Source organism: Camelus dromedarius, chromosome 10 (genome assembly GCF_036321535.1).
Source record: "Camelus dromedarius isolate mCamDro1 chromosome 10, mCamDro1.pat, whole genome shotgun sequence".
NCBI lineage: Eukaryota > Metazoa > Chordata > Mammalia > Artiodactyla > Camelidae > Camelus > Camelus dromedarius.
In genome coordinates this window covers 43364403-43385912 of record NC_087445.1, presented here as the reverse complement: position 1 = coordinate 43385912, position 21510 = coordinate 43364403, and positions in this window count along the sequence as shown.

Genomic DNA, 21510 nt, shown 5'->3' with positions numbered 1-21510 from the left:
ATTTTTATGATATTCATTGTTGAGTGTTTTATTAATAATCAGACAATTGTGAGCTTTGTCTCTAGGTTGTACTTTCTGATATAATTGCGTGGAATCTATGTTATAAGTAGTGTGTGACTATATATATGTGTGTGTGTGCATTTATGAACAAACACATTCAGAATACAGGCAATAAGTCCGCCTAAATGATTTCTCAGCCAATGAACTGCAGAATTCTGTCACAGTTCCCCAATGGCTTTCTTCTAGTGCTGAAGAAGAAAAGCAGAAAAAAAAATGCATATACATTCATTGATGAAATACCCTGTACACTTTATGCACGGAATCAATATTGAAAATGAATGTCCATTTACTGCCAAAAAAATAAATTTCCTGTTTCAGCCACTGATTCTCTATTAAACTTTGAGAAACTCACTGTACCCCTCTATATCTCAGTTTCCCCGCTCATTTCAAATACATTCAGACCACAGTGGTAATATTTTTTTTAGCTTTATTAAGGTATAATCGACAAATAAAATGGTCAGGTATTTAAAGTGTACATAGTGATGAATTGATATACATGTACATTGCCAAAGGGTTCTCCCCCCATCTAGTTAATTAACACATCTGTCACCTCGTTGAATAACATTTTTTTTTTGATGAGAACGTTTAAGTTCTACTGTCTCAGCAAATTTCAACTATACAGTACAGTATCATCAGCTCTAGTCACCATATTATACATTAGATCTCAGACCTTATTCATCTCATAGCTGAAAGTTTGTACTTTTTACCAACCTCTCCCTATTTCCCCCACCCTCTAGCCCCTGGGAACCACCTTTCTTTCTTTCTTTTTTCTTTTTTAGGTTACTGAAATTTTATTTATTTTTTTATTATATTTTTAAACTTTTTTTTATTGAGTTATAGTCATTTTACAATGTTGTGTCAAATTCCAGTGTAGAGCACAATTTTTCAGTTATACATGAACATACATATATTCATTGTCACATTTTTTTTTTCACTGGGAGCTACCACAAAATCTTGTATATATTTCCCTGTGCTGTACAGTATAATCTTGTTTATCTATTCTGCATATGCCTGTCAGTATCTACAAATTTTGAAATCCCAGTCTGTCCCTTCCCACCCCCTGGCCCCTTGGCAACCGCAAGTTTGGGTTCTATGTCTAAGAGTCTATTTCTGTTTTGTATTTATGTTCTTTTTTTTTTTTTTAAGATTCCACATATGAGCGATCTCTTATGGTATTTTTCTTTCTCTTTTTGGCTTACTTCACTTAGACTGACATTCTTCAGGGACATCCATGTTGCTGCAAGTGGCATTATGTTGTCATTTTTATGGCTGAATAGTATTCCATTGTATAAATATACCACATCTTCTTTATCCAGTCATCTGTTGATGGACATTTAGGCTGTTTCCATGTCTTGGCTATTGTAAATAGTGCTGCTATGCACATTGGGGACCACTTTTCTACTCTGTGTTTCTATGAATTTGACTTTTTTTTTTTTAAGATTCCACATATAAATGAGACCATGCTGTATTTATCTTTCTCTGTCTGGCTTATTTCATTTAGCATAATGCCTTCAAGGTCCATCCATGTTGTCATGAATGGCAGGCTTTCTTTTCTATGGCTGAATAATATTCCACTGTGTGTGTGTGTATATGTATATACGTGTGTATGTATACATATGTATGTATCCCATCTTCTTTATCTGTTCATCTATTGATGAACACTTAGGTTGCTTCCATATCATAGCTGTTCTGAATAATGCTGCAGTGAACACGGGAGTCCAGATATGTCTTCCCTATTGTATCTTCATTTCCTTTGGATACAGACCCAGAAGTGGGATTGCTAGATCCTTTGGTCTAACTGACAATATTAATAAGAGCCTGGATTTTCCTCATTGAGGGCAAAGCTCTGGGTTGTAGGAGTGGACTGCATATGTAGTTAAATCTGTGCTTCAGCAAGATCTGTAAGAGAGTTTCACTGCATGTACACATTATATCTAGTTCACAGAAACGTGGTGTGAATTTGTAATAGAGCTACAGATGCCCATGAAGCAGAGGTAGAATGAAGGTCAGTATTAAAATTTAGTTTTTCTCCATTTTTACGGTGTTACTCTAGGTTAAAGGATACACGTACCCCAATTGGCATTTGATGATTTATTTGGGATTTATGCATCACTATTATTCTTCCTCTTCTTCCTCCTTCTTCTGGAGGTGTGGGATTGTGGGATGCTCTCTGAACACATAGGTTTGTGCTGGATATTGGCAAAAAGGATACCTAAATTGTGTCTCAGTTGTTACGTTAAAGATAGATGTGAGATTTCTTAGCAAGCCTTTCCTCCTGTTCTCAAGGAGAAATAGTAGGTTGACTGGCAGTTTCATTTCTACACAACATTAACTGTAAGGTTAACCCTTACCTCTGTTTCTTTTTACTGATCACCACAGAGTATGTTTCTGTCATCATTCTCTTTGTGGAATTTTGTCCCCTAACATTTATTCATATAAATGCATTAATTTCCTCCAACATCTCTCCTCTTCATATTTTTAATAGCAAAATATCAAAAGGGAGTCAGCTCTTGCCCTTTCAGGTGCATATGGAGACCCACCACTATGCAGCATAAAGGATTATTTAGTTTTATAGACATTTCTTGCTTATAGAATCCATCATAGACATTTTTCATCTCTGTATCTCTATTACCAAGATTAAAATTTTTTCACCACTTTGGAAATAGCTAAATAATAGAACAGATTAAAAAAAATCTTCAAAGTTCTTTAACACAATATAGATTGGAAAAATTTGGAGAGACAGAGATAAGAAGCGAGAAACCCCAGTAGATAATATTTGTGGCTTTTCCAGATTGACAGAACACATAACTTATATTTATAACACCACTCTCTTCACCATAAAATACTAGATGCTATCATGAGATGGGCTCAAAAATGTACAAACAGAATGAAAGTTCACAGGGAAAATGTACATGTGAAAATTCATTAATGTGTTGAAAGATGGTTTAATTATGATATATTATATTTTATTAAAGCCTCTATCTGGGGATATGGATGTGGAATTTCCTTCCTCAGTTTTCTACTTACTTCAGTCAGCTGAATGGAAAGCACGGGATGTAATCTTTTGTGTCTTTCTTCCATAGTTTGCAGATTTATTCTTCCACTTTGCCAAGTAGTAACTAAAATAATATCGCTAGAGTAATGACGTAGGGGCTGCAGGATTCTGCCTGGGGTGCCCATGGTCTGCTTCAGGTGCGTCTCTTAAACATTTCTTGGTTGCTGGTCAATTCTGTCATCACACACTGAGATCTACTATGAGCAATAGCTAGAATTAGCAAGGTATCAAGGTTAAATAAGAGCAGATCGCTGTCATCAGGAAACCCACAATGAACTGTGCAAAAGAAATACAAGTTAAGATGCAACTTAGGCTTAGTATGGAAGCATAAAAACAGCACAACAGAAACACTGGGGAGGGGATAGGTGAAGGTGGAGAAAACCTTTTTTGCTTTACCTGAAATATTTTAATAATACTTGATTTTTCTTTAATTTGAAGTAATTTCATAAGCCTCTGAGAGAAATTGGATTTACCATATAGTTTAAACTAATCCTGTAGGATTTTCCATTCAAGGTGGGAAATGCCACTGATTTTGACTTGGGAGAGGAGAAGTTGGGGTATGAAACAGGACTCGTCAGCTAGAGGTCTTTTTGTTGGCTCAAGGAAATTTTTTTGTTCCTCTTTGGGCTTCAGGAAAAGTGATTTTGAATAGGATAACCAAACCTGGGGCTGGCCTGGGTGACGTAGGGCGTTCTGTGAGCCCCTCCACCGATGCCACCCTGGCTGCTTCTCCAGCACCTGACCTGTCAGCAGGGAGCCAGGGGCAGCTTATGAAGCATAGCGAAACCCTCGCATTTCCAGCAGACCAGCTTCTAGTTTTCTCTTAACACAGCTAATTTGGGAAAATCTGACAATTATCCAAACTGTCCTTTCAATATGGGCTGAGATGGAAACTGTATTTATTATAACAAAACTGCAACTGCATCTCGAATTCCACCTTGTCTGGAAGCTCTTTCTACACACACCGAAACAAAGAAAGGAATTGGGAGATTCTGGGTTTCATTTTTTTTTTTCCTTTCCCTTTGATATCCCCTACCAAGGCCTTTGCTTGTTAATTTCGTCAGCCACTTGCTACTTAAAGCTGACTTCCACAGAGATGTGTGTATTTGCAGGTCGGCTTCATCAAACATTTATTGTTCAATACTGTGACAGCTGGTAGCAGGCATACATACTCTTTCCTTGTTTGGTTTTCTGATAAAACCTGTCAAGTACTGGTTGACTATAACTGAATTTGTCACCCTTTCAGTAAGGTTATCCCTCTTCTGACTATGAAATAAAACAATAGAGCAACACTTCTAACCCCTCTCTGCCACCCCCTCCCCGTTTGCCAAGCAAACAGACGAAGAGGAGGTTTTCACCAGACTAACACCAGCAGAGTTCACTGTTGATGAAAAAGTCTCACATAGCTAGCAACCTAAGGATCCCTCCTGCGAGAGCACTTGCTCAGGAGACGGCGGAAGATGTAGAGGAGGTCACAGAACAAGAGTACTGGGCTCGTGCACAGGTCAGACTGAGCATCTGAAGTCTCACATTCAGGCAACAAGTCATCCCCACCAGACACCTGGTGCCCTGCGGGGCCTTTTCTATGGAATTTTTCAACTTTCCGAACTAGTTTATTGGTATGGTAAGGGCAGGTACCCCAGGGAAAACTGATAAAACTATCTTGTATAGGATGTGCAGCTTCTAAAGATGAGAGCCTATAATAAAGTTGGAGTTCGAATCTCACTTTTAGATGGAACAAGGAAATGTTTCAGTGAGGCAGTCGTCCTCAGGCAGCTACTAGGCAGCGCTGTGTGAGAATTCTGTCTGCCTCCCACAGAAACGGTGTCATCTTCAGCCAGCTTGTTAGATTTCTCTAAGCTTATGTTGTTTTCTTTTCCTCTCCTTCCTTTCTGCCTGCCTTCCTTTTTTTTTCTTTTATTCTAGAAAATGGAGACACTAACAATTGCCACACTTATCTCAAGGGATTACTGTTAATATCAAATAAGTTGACTTAGCAAAAGAAAGTTTTAAATAGTAAAATCTAGTTAAAAAATTTTAAATTAACTAATATTATTTATGATTAGTATAGGAAGAAAGTATTAGTCATAGAAGAAGAATGGTTCAGAAGGTCTTTTCAGTTTTAATATAAAGACTGACTGCCACAGGGAACCATATTCCATACATTGTACTAGCCTGTAATGAAAAAGAATATGAAAAGTAATATATATACACACATATATGTACAACTGAATCACTATGCTGTACACCAGAAATTAACACAATATTGTAAATTGACTATACTTCAATTAAAGAAATAAAGATTAGCTGGAAGAAGGCCAAAGACAAAGTATGAAATCATTATATGAAGATGACATTGAAGGTAATAACAACAATAACTGATTTGGTATGGTAATAATAACTGCTGAAAAAAGCCAATCTAAATATCTCAGGACCATAACACCATAAAAGTTTATTTCTTGCTAATGTGTCTTGGTTGAAGAAGATGGCTGTGCTCTGCTCAGCATTCAGACATGGAGGCTATGCCATCTTCAGTGCATAGCTCCCGTGACCACCCTAGGTATTTTCAGCTGGTAGATTGTTGAAGAGAGTGTGGAGAACAACATGGAGTGTTTCTGTGTTCCACCACTGAGAGTGCCATACCTCACTTCTACCTATATTCCATCAGTCGGAACACAGTCATATATTTACACTCAACAGCAATAGAGGTCAGAAAATATAGTTTAGCTTCAGTCACAGGAGAAAAGGGAAACATTTTTGCTGAATAGTTGCCCAGTCTCTGCCATAGTTATCCATTCTTTCTCTTTTTCAGATTGGACAATTTCTACTGATAACATTTTAAAGTTCAGACTCATTTCTCTTGCATTGCATTTTTTTAAAGCATATTCAGTAAATTTTTTACTTTGGATATTTGTTTTTCAGTTCTGGGTTTTACATTTTCTTTCTTTTTAATAGTTTCTATTTCTCTTCTTAGAATTCCTTTGTTCATTTATTGTGAACATATTTTCCTTTACATCCTTAAACATAGTTACACCACTTTCTGGTCTGTTATTTAAAACTATTGTCTGTTAATTCCAACATCTAGAACATATCTGGACTGATCTTTGTTGATTGTATTTTCTCTTGAGAAGGGACCATATTTTTTGTTTCTTTATATATTGAGTAATTTTGGATCATATTCTGTGCATTGGGAATATTATGTGTGAACACTCTGGTTCCTATTATTTTTCTGAAGAGTGTCAATATTTTTGTTTTAGCAGACAATTCAGTTGTTTGAACTCAAACCACAAACTCTCTTCTTGCAGAGAGCTCAAATGTCAGTTCAGTTCTTTTATCCTTATCTGGGCTATTTTGAGTCTGTCCTGCACATGCATGGTTAAGGTTTAGCTAAAAATTTGGGCAGGGTTTATACACAAGTATTTAGGATTTCATCCCTCTGGCTTCTCTGGGATACCTCTGACTTTCCAGTGATTATGGTTGCCCTGATCTCTGTCCTCTGGTTTCTTAGGCAGAAAAAACTGCAAGTTTTGTATCAGAGTTTTGGCTTCCCCACATGATGATAACTATACCTTTCTCCAAAGCTAAAAGCTGGAAAAATGGGAAACTCACTCTGTGCAGTTTCTTCTTTCAAATGTTGACTTCCTTCAGAAGCTGTATGCTTATTCACTCTTCAGTACATTCAGGTAGTTGAATTTTATAGTTTGACCAAAGTTTATAGTTGTGTGTCAATCTGGGAAGAATACAGTCGTGCCCAAAGAGGAACCTGCCACTCTTATTACTCACACTGATATATTTATTATATTGAGGGCCTCATAGGTCAACATTCTGTATGCTGGAAACTATTTTACCTGATATTGACCTAAATCATCAAAATATGTTTACATAGTCATTTTCTTCCAGTTGCTTTCAAATGTCTCCTTTTATTGTGGCTACTCAGTGTTTTATTTCAACAATGTGATAGAAATGATTGAAAATATAAATAATACTGTATAAATTGCTTCACAGGGGTCTTTCTCACAAACTGTAATTTTCCCCACATAAAATATAAGTTTAGAGATTAGGTGAGAAAAGAAGTTGAAAACATCTGCCTTCTTTTGTAGCAGATTCTCTGTGGTTGTTGATTCAACAACCATCGTACAAATTGAACAATTCTGCTCCTTTCATTTTATTTAAATTGCTTATATGTAAAAGAGCGCTTTTAGTGGTCCCTTCAAAGACAGGTTAAGGATTTCATTTTCCAATTTAAAAACTTTTTTTTAACATTATACAGAGTTTTAGAAGACACAGCCTCTTCAGGGTTTGCTTTTTATTTGTACTTTTTAAATGTTAGAAACATTTATGGTTATAATTACATTTAGATAGACATTATTTTGTGAATCCCAAAGAATAATACTCATTTGTAAACCTCTTTACTAAGTCAGCTAATGTTGAAGCTGGGGCAAGCGGCTCAGGATTTACAAAAAGGAAAATGTGTCAAACACTATTGTGTTCTTTTACAGCCATCTTATTAGGCATCAGTGGAATCATCCTTCCTGGGCTGCTTGCCCTACATGGAGACTGAATTATTTTAAATTGATTGCAAACACTGCATATAGAGTTGTCAACAAGGTACATTCCTCAATCCTTAAAACGCCTACCATCTTCTCGTTGCTTTCCGAAATTAGGTAGAAAACACATATATCAGAATCAGCTTGATCTCAGTACCAGTGAGCTGGTTGGGCAAAAGATATTGCATTCCTTTTGTCTTTAGGATGCCTTCAGCTTTCTAGTCCCTTCCCTTCAAACTTTCTAGAATTAATTCTTTAAAGTCTCTATTCATTTCACTGCACGCTTGCTCCTCAATTCACTGCAGACTATCTCTCCTTCCCTTTATACAATCTGAGAACTGATAAGTTCACCATGGCTCCTAAAAGTAAAGTATTTCTACTACAGTTGATCCTCATTCCTGGTGGATCCCATATTTGCAAATTTGCCTACTTGCTAAAATTTATTTGTAACCTCAGATCATATTTGTGGCACTTTTATGGTCATGAACGGAGTGGGGAAAAATTTGAGGTACTCAACACACATGCTCCTAGCTGAGGTCTTACAAGACGATGCTCTAATTTCTTGTTTCAGCTCTCATACGGTAAACAAGTGTCCTTTCCACTGTCAATTTAGTTGTTGCAGTTTTTAGTTTTTGTCAATTTTTTTTGCATTTTTGTGCTTTTTCTCGGTGATCACACTGTTTAAAATGGCCCTGGAACATAGTGCTGAAGAGCTGTCTAATGTTCTAAGAGCAAGAAGACTCTGATGTGCCTTATGAAGAAAATGTGTTCTTTCAGGCATGAGATACAGTGCTATTGCTCATTAATTTAATGCTACTGAATCAACAGTATACATATATTAAATAAGGTATCCTTAAATGGAAACACACATAAAACAAGATTATGTATTTATCAGCTGATGAAAATGTTGTGACCAGAAGCAATGATTCAAGATTCTCTAATTCAATGTTTGTGGTGATGTAATGGACTAATTTCAGTGAATAACCAGAACCAACAGTACTTCATTTCTTTCTCCTCTGCAGGTATCTCCTCCTTAAGCTACCCTTTAAACTTTCTTGCTCCTTGGTTGGTTTTACATACTTACGGTTTTAAGAACAGCTCTCATCCTCAAATCTCAATTCTTCACCTGCAGCTTGCCAAACTTCAGGTGCCTACAGCCAAGGATCTGCTAGATTCTTATATTCAGATGTCCCATAGGCAGCTCAGACTTAAACTATGCAACAGATTCATCAGTGTCCTCCATCACCAGCACTTCCTTCTTCTACGTCCTGGATTGTTATTGATGCCACTCAGATGTCCAGGCTAGAAATATAAACTTTTTCATGTTTTTTTTTCTCTCTTTCACCCCAGCATTGAACCAAGTCTTGCCAATATTACATTCTAAGTTTTTCTCAAATTGATCATATTCTTTCCATTTCTACAACTACTGCTGGCCGTTATCATTACTTAGTAGGCCAAAACTGGTGAAATATTAAAATGATACCTTAAAAATTCATTTTAATAGAAACCATATAAACTCATATTAGTTATAAATATAAAATTCATATTAGTCAGCCTTTTAGCATGAAACTATAGGGTCCAGGCCTTTCTTATTGTTTTTTATTGTTTTTAATTTAATGCTGAGGAATGGAATTCTTTGCCATCTTTCTTGCAGAAGCCATATCCATAATGCATTTCTATAATTCCAACTTTCTTTTCTTCAAAGATACGTCATTACTTAACTACATTTACAAAGCATGGCCCCTGTGGCCATTTTATTTTAGATCCTTGATGTAGTTTAGTTCTGAGGATCTGTTAATATTCTCTTTCCTGATATCAGTGCTGGTTACAAAGTGTGTTCACCTTGTGGAAATTAGTTGAGTCACATAATTACAGCTTGTGTAGTTTTGTGTATGTATGTTTTACTTTAACATTGAATTAAAATACAGTTTAAAGTAATGACTATAAGCTCACAGGATAGAAAGAACATTGTGAGTCAAAGTAGAAATCTGATGATATAGAATTTGAGGTATGAACTGAAGAAGGGGCGGGATTTTGATAGGCAGAGAGGAGGGAGAGGAGGCATGACGTGAAGAAGGAGGTGGAGGTGGGAATGTACAAGGTACACGGGGGAGAAAATAAGAAGGCCAGTGGGCCCCGAGAAGAGTTCATGAAGAGAATCACTAGGAAGTAAATCTGGTGAGGAAGGAAGGGTTCATAGAAATGAAAAACATTAAAAGATAGTTTAAACTGAAAAAAGAAAAAAAAAATCCCCCAAAAATAGAAAAAAAAAATGCTCACCAGGAAATGTTTCTTTTTTCCTGATCTCATAAAAAATATATAATGGAAAAGCATGATAATGAATGAGACTGTATCAAATTTATTGCCAATTTAAATTTCCTAAGTACAGTTGTAGTTTTCCAAGGAGTTAGGCATTCATGAAGTCCAAAGTTTAAGCTTGCTCGTTTTTATTTTTTTTGCTCAAATTTAAAAAACTCTCTTGAAATGAAAATAATTTTTTATTCCTGACATGTGTCAAGATAATTTTAAATCATACTACTGCGGCATGAAAAATAAAAACAAGACAAAGACAACAAACACCATTTATTAGCTGACATCAACCCCTGAAAACTCATCTGGGAAGTTTTTTTTTTTTTTTTTTTTAATAACATCTTTTTTCCTAAGGCACTGTTCTCATGTATTTTTATTTTATTTTATTTGGTGGGGGAGGAGGTAATTAAGTTTATTTAATTACTTTTTTAATGGAGGTACTGAGGATTAAACCCAGGACCCGGCGCATGCAAAGCACAAACTCTCCCTCTCCCTCATCTGGGAAGTTTTGTGTTTGTGAGAGTTGGGGAGGGTTATACTGGAAGTGCTTTTGCCAACCAGCTAAAGCAGCACTTACTTCCATAAATACCGTATAATATAATCTGTACAGTCTCCAAAGAGTTCGGAGCACTCAGAAATGGCGGGTGCATTCCAAGCTTTTGTCACATGAGACAGGTGATGTGCTATGAATGCAGCACCATTTTGGTATGAAAACTGCCACTTACTGGGAGTATATTTGCAATAAAAAGGGCTTTTCCCACATGAAAACACATCTTTAAAGTTCCATTTCTCCCCAGATGCAGATGCACTGGGGGGTCTCATGTGTGCTCTTCACAGTCGAATTACTCTATATTGTATTTACTCAAGAAAATCTCAGTTGCTCTCCTTCCCTTTCCTAATGTGATATTGCCCTCTGGCAACTGGTTCTGAAACTCTGAACTGTTGCCTGACTTATATCCCACAATCATCAAAATAGTTGTATCTTTAGAGGGAAAATTCAGGGATTGATCGTAAGACTAAGATGAATGAAGACCAATAAGGGGGCTAATTTTTTCTTGGTAAGTACTTTTTAAAATTAAAAGATCTTTTCTGAGTCTGAATTATCTGAATCGTTGCATACTTCAAAGGACTCCCAAATAGCCATATCTGACTTCACAACTCCTTCACAACATCTAGGTCTATGTCTCCAATTACTTGCTGAACATCTTCACAAATGTTGGCTGAACACCTACTGTTTGCAGAGTACTACACTAGAATTCTCAGAAAATAACACATAATCAAGTATGACTGAGGTCTGAAAGCATATTGCAATCTATTTTGTCACGTTAAAACAAATGCACAGCAGAATATAAATGCAGTATCAGAGAAGCCACCGATGATTGTTGGAGTCCAGGCAATGAACCAATAAATAAATATATAGTATTTCATGTGCTGAAAATGCAATGGAGAAAAATGTAGCAGAGTAGGTGGGGGAGGAAAAGTGGCAAGATTGGTGAGATTTTGATAAGGTGGTCAAGGAAGTTTCCTCTGTGAAGACGATATCTGAGCAAGATTTGTGAAAAGTGGAGAATGCACAGTGTGGGAAGAGCATTTCAGGCAGAGGGAGCAGCTAGGTCAGAAACCCTGGATAAGAAGTATATATTTATACACACACACACACACACACACACACACTCACACACATATACTGTATACACATATAATGTATATATTTTAAAAACTGGGACTTATATAGTACTTACTATATGTTATGTATTGTTCTAAATGATTTACAAATATTGAGTCATTTAATCATTACAATATAACCCAAGTTTTATAATCCTCCATAGCACTAAGACATTTTGAGCCAGACAGTTTTTTGGGGGGGGTATTCCATGCATTGTAGGATATTCAGTAGCACTCCTGGACTCTACCCACCAGATGCTAGCAGCACCTCCCAAGTTGTGACAATCACAAATGTCTCTAGAGTTGCCAAATGTCTTCTAGAGGCAAAATTGTCCCACAATGAGAACTACTGATATGGTTCTCAAAACCCTATGGATAGGTTTTATTCTCATCTCTGATTACAGATAAAGAAATACAGAGAGAGAGTAATTAACTTTGGCACAAGCATGCATCTAGTTGAGTTGGAATTCAAACCCACGATAATAGTCCCGGCAATCACACCGTTACTGCCACAGGTGCTTATTTTCTGGGAACAAAAATCTTCAAGTGGTTGGAGGAGGATGAGCAATGGGGGTGGGGTGGTAGTTAGAAGATGAGGCCAAAGAGGGACAAGGGTGAGGTGAGGTTTTAAGGACTTTGCTTGCATAGGTTTGAGCAGAGGACTGATAAGGTCTGGTTTATGTCTTGAAATGATCTCGTTGCAGCCCCATGGAGAGTGAGCTGTAAGTGAGCAAGAACAGAAGACTAGTGGGAGACTCCTGCACCAGTCCAGAGGAGAGATGACAGTGGCATGAAGGAGTATGGTAGAGACGGAGATAGTTGAAAATAGTCTGATTCTAGAAATATTTTGAAGGCAGATCTGACAGGGTTTGTTGATAGAGTTAATGTTTTCTGAGTGAAAGAGAGGAGTGAAGAAAGCTACTGAGGATTTTAGCCTGAGCCACAGAAAGAATGGACTTGCCAATTACTGAGCAGGGAAGACTGTTGGAGGCTCAGTTTCAGGCAGGGGAGCATTGGAATCATAAGTTCTGTGCAGTACATTATAAGTTTAAGATGGTTGTCAAACATTCTGATGGAAATGTTGAGTAGATAGCTGTACATATGAGGCTGGTGTTAGAAGATAAAACTTTTGGAGTTATCAGCATGTAGGTGAACTTTAGATCCATAATACAGGATGATATCATCAAGGGAATTACCAAAGATTTATAAGAGAGGAAGTTCAAGGACTGGGTCCTGAGACATTCCAGTGTTCACAGGTCAGGAAGATGAGGAAAGGAGGAGATAAAGAAAACTAAAATGGATTTCCCAGTGAGGAAGGAAGAGAGCCAGGGAAGATTGAAACTTAGCAAGCCAAGTGAAGAAAGCATTTCAAGGAAAAGAGAGTGATCAATTTCTTCAAATGCTATTGCTAAGTCCAATAAGATGAGGTCAAAAGATTGTTCATCACATCTGACAATGTAAAGATCAATGGTGAACTTGACAAAAGCTGTACAGAGGTAGAGAGGTGTGTACAGAGGTAGAGATGAAAGACTGATCAGCAGTCCTTCAAGAGGATGCTGGAAAAGGAGGTAGAAAAGGAATATATATATATTCAAGGAGTTTGGCTATAAAGAGGAACAGAGAAATGGAGTGATAGTTGAAGGGAAATGTTGGAGCAAAGTTACTGTTTTTTTTTTGTTTGTGTGTGTGATGATGATTTACAGAATGTTTCATGCTGATGCGAATGAATAAGTAGAGAGAAAAAAATGATGTATAGAAGAGAGAAGGGAGAATTGCTGGACGGGTGATTTGAACTGGAGACAGGGAATGGGATCAGTGCAGAACAGGGGAGGTTATATACAGAAAGGAGCAGAAATAGTGTATCTACAGTAATGGGGGGACAATAGGTAGCAGAGAAAGTGGGTGCAAATGCAGGAGGACTGGTAGGTGTAATGGTGGGAATATGTAGAAGTTCTAGTCTAACTGTTTTTATTTTTTAGAGCAACAGGAAGTAAAAACATTAGCTGATTGAAGAGGAAGAAGGAGGTGATGGAAGTTTGAGGAAAGAAGGGAAGATATAAAATAATGGTCTAAAAGCCTAGGAGGGAGAATGAAATAAGATGACTAGTAGTGTTGAACAGCAATAAGGATCTTTTAAGGTATGAGTCATGAATTTAAAGGGAACCCCTCAGCAGAGTTGTGGGTTTCTCTCCAGGCATATTCATCTATCTGGGCACAGGTCCACAATAGGCGAAGGGAGGGGATCAAATAAGATTTTAGTTTAGCTAGAAGAGTATTGCGCAAAGGAGAGATTATGACAGATTTAGAACCTAAGCTGGGAGTCAGAGGACCTGCAGAGACATGTAGTCAGAGCAGGGGTACAATTTGAATTGTAGGTCTCTTTTGACTGAGGAATGTTGGAATTGAGATATAAGATGGAACGGGTTGGGAAGGTAGGAGGTAGAAGCCAGAGGTCAAGTATGGGTACAGTGCAGGGAGTAATCACTGGGGAGAACCCATAGTTGGAATGACTGTCTGTGTGCACATCGAAGTGACAAGGAGCTATGACAAGAATATTGGAGACAGTGGTAGCCAGCCGTGTCTTAGAATGTTCACAGGCATAAATCAAGAGGACAAAAATGTGTTTGAAATTTCTCTTAGATTTTAACCCCTTAGTGTTACTGGCGCGCACGTGTGTGTTGTGTAGGTATAGATTAACTATTAAAATATAAAGAATACTATAGAGCTACAGTCATCAAGACAGCATGGTATTGGTACCAAAACAGACATATAGACCAATGGAACAGAATAGAGAGTCCAGAAATGAACCCACAAACTTTTGGTCAACTCATCTTCGACAAAGGAGGCAAGAATATACTTTGGAATAAAGACAGTCTCTTCAGCAAATGGTGTTGGGAAAACTGGACAGCAGCATGTAAAACAATGAAGCTAGAACACTCCCTTACACCATATACAAAAATCAACTCAAAATGGATTAAAGACTTAAACACAAGACAAGATACAATAAACCTCCTAGACGAAAACATAGGCAAAACATTATCTGACATACATTTCAAAAATTTTCTCCTAGAAGAAATAAAAGCAAGAATAAACAAATGGGACCTAATGAAACTTACAAGCTTCTGCACAGCAAAGGAAACCAGAAATAAAACGAGAAGAAAACCTACGGAATGGGAGAAAATTTTTGCAAGTGAAACCGACAAAGGCTTGATCTCCAGAATATATAAGCAGCTCATACGACTCAATAAGAAAAAAATAAACAACCCAATCCAAAAATGGGCAGAAGACCTAAACAAGCAATTCTCCAAGGAAGACATACAAATGATCAAAAGGCACATGAAAAAATGCTCCATATCACTAATTATCAGAGAAATGCAAATCAAAACTACAATGAGGTATCACCTCACACCAGTCAGAATGGCTGTCATTCAAAAATCCACAAATGACAACTGCTGGAGAGGCTGTGGAGAAAGGGGAACCCTCCTACACTGCTGGTGGGAGTGCAGTTTGGTGCAGCCACTATGGAAAACAGTGTGGAGATTCCTCAAAAGACTAGGAATAGACTTACCATATGACCCAGGAATCCCACTCCTGGGCTTGTATCCAGAAGGAACCCTACTTCAGGATGACACCTGCACCCCAATGTTCATAGCAGCACTATTTACAATAGCCAAAACATGGAAACAGCCTAAATGTCCATCAACAGGTGACTGGATAAAGAAGAGGTGGTATATTTATACAATGGAATACTACTCAGCCATAAAAACCGACAACATAATGCCATTTGCAGCAACATGGATGCTCCTGGAGAATGTCATTCTAAGTGAAGTAAGCCAGAAAGAGAAAGAAAAATACCATATGAGATCGCTCATATGTGGAATCTAAAAAACAAAAACAAAAACAAACAAACAAAAACAAAGCGTAAATACAGGACAGAAATAGACTCACAGACAGAGAATACAGACTTGTGGTTACCAGGGGGGTGGAGGGTGGGAAGGGATAGACTGGGATTTCAAAATTGTAGAATAGATAAACAAGATTACACTGTATAGCACAGGGAAATATACACAAAATGTTATGATAACTCACAGAGAAAAAAATGTGACAATGAGTGTGTATATGTCCATGAATGACTGAAAAATTGTGCTGAACACTGGAATTTGACACAACATTGTAAAATGATTATAAATCAATAAAAAATGTTAAAAAATACAAAGAAAAGGACAGAAAAAAATTAAAGGAGAAAATATCAAAATTATTTGCTTAACAACCAAATCTAAAAAAGTTAACATTTTGCTTCAGACTTTTGTCTTTTATGATGAAATAAAACATTATAGATATAATTGAATCCTCCTGCCCTTCCCAACTCCCTTTCCTTTCCCAAGCCTCTTCCTCCCCTCCCTTCCCAAAGTGGCATTCATCCAAATCTTCGTAAGTTGTCAGTACATACATAACAATAGAATGAATGAATAAAATGAATAAATGAATAAAATGTATCATACTGCAAGTGTACTTAACATCTACCTATTTTAATATAATTAGATGAATTTCATTGCTATCAACTGCCATGTAATAAATTTTTAATTGAACATTGTATGAGTATAGTAGTTTGTTTATCCATGGACATTTAGGTAGTTCCACCATTCAGTAATTACCAACAATACTGCTATGCACTCAGTGGCCAAGTTTCTTTGTGTATGTATGTGAGTGTGTATCTGATACATACTTAGAAATGCAACTGCTCCATTATAAAGGATGAAATTTTCAACATTATTAGATAATGCCAAATTGCTCTCTAAAGCATTCAGGCCATTTATACTCTCTCTCGAAGTGTATGAAGCTTCCCATTTTCCACAATCCATGTCAAAACTCTGTGTTTCCAAACCTTTAATTTTTTGTCAATCTGATGCATATAATGGGGGAGAAGTAATACCGAATGAGATATCTGAGAGTTTTTGATACTGGAGAAAGGTACAAATCCTTAGATTTAGTATTCACAATAAAGCCTAAGTAGGATTTAGGAAACAAAATCTATGTATGTTAACATTTTAGGGAAGACACCAAAAGAATAAAAAGATTGTATAATTTACAACTAGTATAAGGTAAAAAAATTGTAAAAGTATACTTATTTACTTTAAGGTTTTCAATTACAGAGCTGAAAATTAAAAACAGGATTTAACCACCAATCAACCCACATTAACAGACATTCTGAAAGATTCATTTTAAAAAAAAGGAAAGTGATCTTGGAAAAAAGGTCTGAGATTCAATAAGAATGGAGACTAAAGGAATTGGTAAAAATATAAGTTAATATTAACTAAATAAAGCAATAATAATATTATTTAATTTGAGGATTATAAATATGATACACAATTAAATACTGAACAGTAGTAATAGGGAAGAAAGAATGTGGAAGATTGGCATTCAGGTATTCTGAAAGTCTTATATTATTCAAGAACAGAGGTATTGATGAATAATTTTAGACATTAAGAGAATAGAAATAGTTTGTGTAATATCCAAAACAACAGAGGGAAAAGAGTGGAAAAGAAATAACATTATTCCCAAAGAAAGAAGAAATAAAAGTAGCTTAGAACTAAAAAGGACAACTAGAAAGCAAAGATATGATAGTACAGTGGATTTCAGATATCTTATAAATCACATTAAGTACAAATTATCATTTGTAAATTTCTAGTTTGGATTAAAACTAAAAAAATTGAACTTTATGTTATTTATAAGAGGTACCTAAAATGCAAGAACCAGAAAGACTAAAAGTAGAAAGATGGAAAAAGATACACCAGACAAATATTAAAAAAAAAAAAAAAGAAAGAAAGAAAGCTATATCAACACCTGAAAAGTAAAGTCTAGGCAAAATAAAGCATTATTATGATTAAAAAAGGCAACTCAATTGAAATAAGGGTTGAGAGTGGAGGGCAACTGTAGCATACTCAGCTATAATACCCCCTAAATCTTATGAATCCATCTTTCTTTTTAAACCCCAACACAATTTATTATATTTTCTCTATTATGATTATCATTGCTTATTTTTATTTGCAGTTATACTTATCAATTCCTTTGCTTGTCATTGTTTATGTATCCTGCTTTTTTTCTATGATTATTACCACTGTTATTAATATTATTATCTTACAGAAGTACATTCTTTAATAATTCTTTGGTGATGGTCAGCATGTAGCAAATTATAAATCTTTCTCTTTATTTTTTCACCATTATCAAATGATGGTTTGGATGACTGTAAAAGTTTGAGTTGATTTTTTTTTTCAGTCTTTTGGAGACATTTCACTGCTTTCTTCTGATTTGACAATTCTAATCTCTATTCACTGAGCTATAACTCAAGCTTGAGTTTTGGGGTTTTTTGTGTGTGAGTTTGTCCTCATCCATTGCCCTTAATTGATGAGAGTTTCATTGCCATTTCCCTAGGATAATGGGCACCGATTTTCTTGACTCCTTTTTATGGAAGGCTCAGTTCTTCAAGATTCCAGGGTTTAAGCATAGTTATTAACATCATCAGTCCCTTGCAGGTTGGGAGCCATGATGTCTGCTTCCAATGAGTATTTATGATCCTAGCTCTCAGCCTCTTGGGCTTGTGTCCAAGTCCATTTCCCATATCAGTCGGGCTGGCACCAATTTCTGTTACTCTTTTGGCTCTTGGTTTTCTATTTCTGATACCTAGAGATCTAATTTATTCCTCTTGAACGTGGCTATAAATTTACAATAGTTGTGTGTGTGTGCTGCATTTTGTCTCTTTCCCTCCCTCCCCACCCAGTGATGACATGAGGTAGTTACTCTGCTTTCCATGTTCCTTGATGCTTTTTATTTTCTTCTTTGTGGGATACCATTGTACTTAATAGAATGATGTTAATTATCTCTCCTGTGTACTGTGAGTTATTTGATACCATATATTATTCCTCCCTATTCTCCAGCACATTGTTTAACACACAGCAAGTACTTAATAAATGTTTGTTGATCAAATAAATGAAACACTTCCCATTTTTATTTAAATAGGAGGATATAGTTGGGGTACTGTGAGTATACACTCAGATGAAAGAAAATTTGGATCCGTCATGTCTTTATATTCTCAAAGAGCAACAGTGAGTTTGTTCGTGGTGTAGAATTTAGAGAAAGGCTTTTTCTCATACCGGTTTAATCTGCTTTCCTTTTATTCTCTACTATATAAGTGAGTTGTGTCATTTCCATCAGTCTATTAAGTTGTAGCTTCTCTAAAAAAATTTGGAATTTTGGCCACTTCAATTCTGTGGAGCATAACACTTATAAGTTAAAAAATTCCAGGTGCCAAATATAGGTATAATTTCCGAGGCAGACATACAGCAGTCCTTTTGAACTGAGGGTGAAAACCTGAGGTTCCTTCTCATCTCAAGGCCTGTATCTTATGCTGCCCTATGAAGGACTATAATAATCAGCATTAATAAGCAGGTACTCAACTACTACACCCACTGAAAGTTAGTGAGTTCTAGTTCCTGTGGGTGCTTAATCAGGATTAACCTGAACTCTCATTAATCTGAATATTAACTGGATAAACTGGATCATAAAATGTCACTGGAGTTTTCTTTTCCTGGTGATTTGGGGTTATCTGTGGCCCTATGCCTCACATTATCCTATTAATTTTGAGTTGATTAGTTATATATCATTCATAAGAGTTGTCCACATAAGAAGAAATAAATAGAAAGGCTCAAAATAAAGCGTATCCGCTTCCCAGCTATCTATACAGTCGCACTACAAGCTAGATGACTTGAACCACAGAAATGTATCGTCTCCCAGTTCTGGAGGCTGGAAGTTCAAAACCTTGGTGTTGGCATGGGTGGTTCCTTCTTAGGGTTGTGACAAAGAATGCTCCATGCCTCTCGACTAGCTGCTGGTGGTTTGCTGGAAATCTTTGATGTTCCTTGACTTATAGAAGCATCGCCTTAATCTCGTCTTCATCTTCGGATGGTATTCTTCCTGTGTGCATGTCTGTGTCCAAATTCCCATTTTTATAAGGATACTAGTCACATTAGATACAGGACCCATCCTGCTCCATTAACTAACTACATCTGCAACAATCTTATTTCTCAATAAGGTCACATTCTGAGATGCTGGAAGATATAACCTCAGATACACAGGTGATTAAAAATTAGAATACCATGTGATATTTATTGTAATTAAGTAGAAATATTGTATAAGTGGCTTACTTTCCCAGGGAACAGATTATAGATAGAAAGGCAATTAAAAATTACTAATGTTTTGACATATTTATACTAATTTAATAAGAAGTATTTTATATATGGATTAGTTTCTAGGAAACAAAAATGATCAAAATTGACTAACAATGAGGTAAAAGTCCAGAACGTATCAATTACTGTGTAAGAAATCAGTAACATTGTCAAAAGATCTACTTTTCCAATGTTACCAGACCCAGATAATAATTTTTATCAAATCTTTGAAAAAAATTGAGAGGACTTAGACCATTCTGGAGTGTATAAACACACACACAGACACACACACAAGAAATAATCTTAATCTGTTTCATACGATTAACATAAGGCTGATACCAAATTCTGAAAAATGTAGTCTACAAAAAGGGAAAATAGACATGAATTCCACTTATATTTAAAAATGCAAAAATCACAAATTATTAACAAATCAGTCTAAGGGTATATCAGAGAGCAGCAAAGCACAGCAGTGCAGTGTGGTCTCTTGGCAAAGTGAAAGAATAGTTTGATGTGGGGAGCTGCGTGAAAACAATTCACGACAGCAGGAGGCCAAAGAGGAAAACATGTTACTGATAAATGCTACAAAAGCATTCGATAAAATCAAAATCATTCTGAATTAAAAGCTCTTTGAAAATTAAAAATAATAGAAAACTTCTTTAATTTAGTTAAGAATCTCTCTCACATCAACAGTTTACATTCTACTTAATAATGAAAACTTTCAAAATATTCCATTAAAATAAGCAAATATATATGAGTCACTATTGCTCTAGAAGATTTAATCCAGTTCATAAGACAAGGGGAAAATATACAAATATTTATAAAGAAATATCCCAAATGGACCTAAAGATTATCATACTAAGTGAAGTAAGTCAGATAGAGAAAAACAACTGTCAAATGATATCACTTATGTGTGAAATCTAAAAAAAAAGAAAGATAGAAATGAACTTATTTACAAAACCAAAACAGACTCACAGACATAGGAAACAAACTTATAGTTACCCAAGGGGAAATGTAGGGGGAGGGATAAAGTAGGAGTTTGGGATTAACAGATACACACTACTATATATAAAACAGATTAACAACAGGTCCAACTGTATAGCACAGGGAACTATATTCAATATCTTGTAATAACCTATAATGGAAAATAATCTGAAAAAGAATATACATATGCATATATGTATACATATATATATAACTGAATCATTATACTGTACACTTGAAACTAACACAACATTGTAAATCAACTAAAAAAAGAAATATTCCAAATTATTGCTTGAAGATGATTTGATTGTTAGAAATGCAAATAATTTCTTAAGAACATTGGCGCTAATAAGAGAGTTCAGAAAATTGGTTGATTATAAATAAATATGAAAAAGTGAATGGCTTTCCAACATTTCGGATAGCCAGTTTGAAAATATAGCTAAAGAAATGGTTCCATTTACATCAGCATATACACAAGTGTATTCTCTAATTTATGGCAGAGGTATGGCAGTATTTGGCACAGACTAGGAACTTTATAAAGGATAATTTGAATAAATGGAGATGCAAATCATGATATTCAGTGGGAATACTGACATAAAGATACTGATTCTCTCCAAGGAAGCCTCAAGAGTAGTATTTTCGTAAGGTAGAATAGTTGTAATGTCGATTT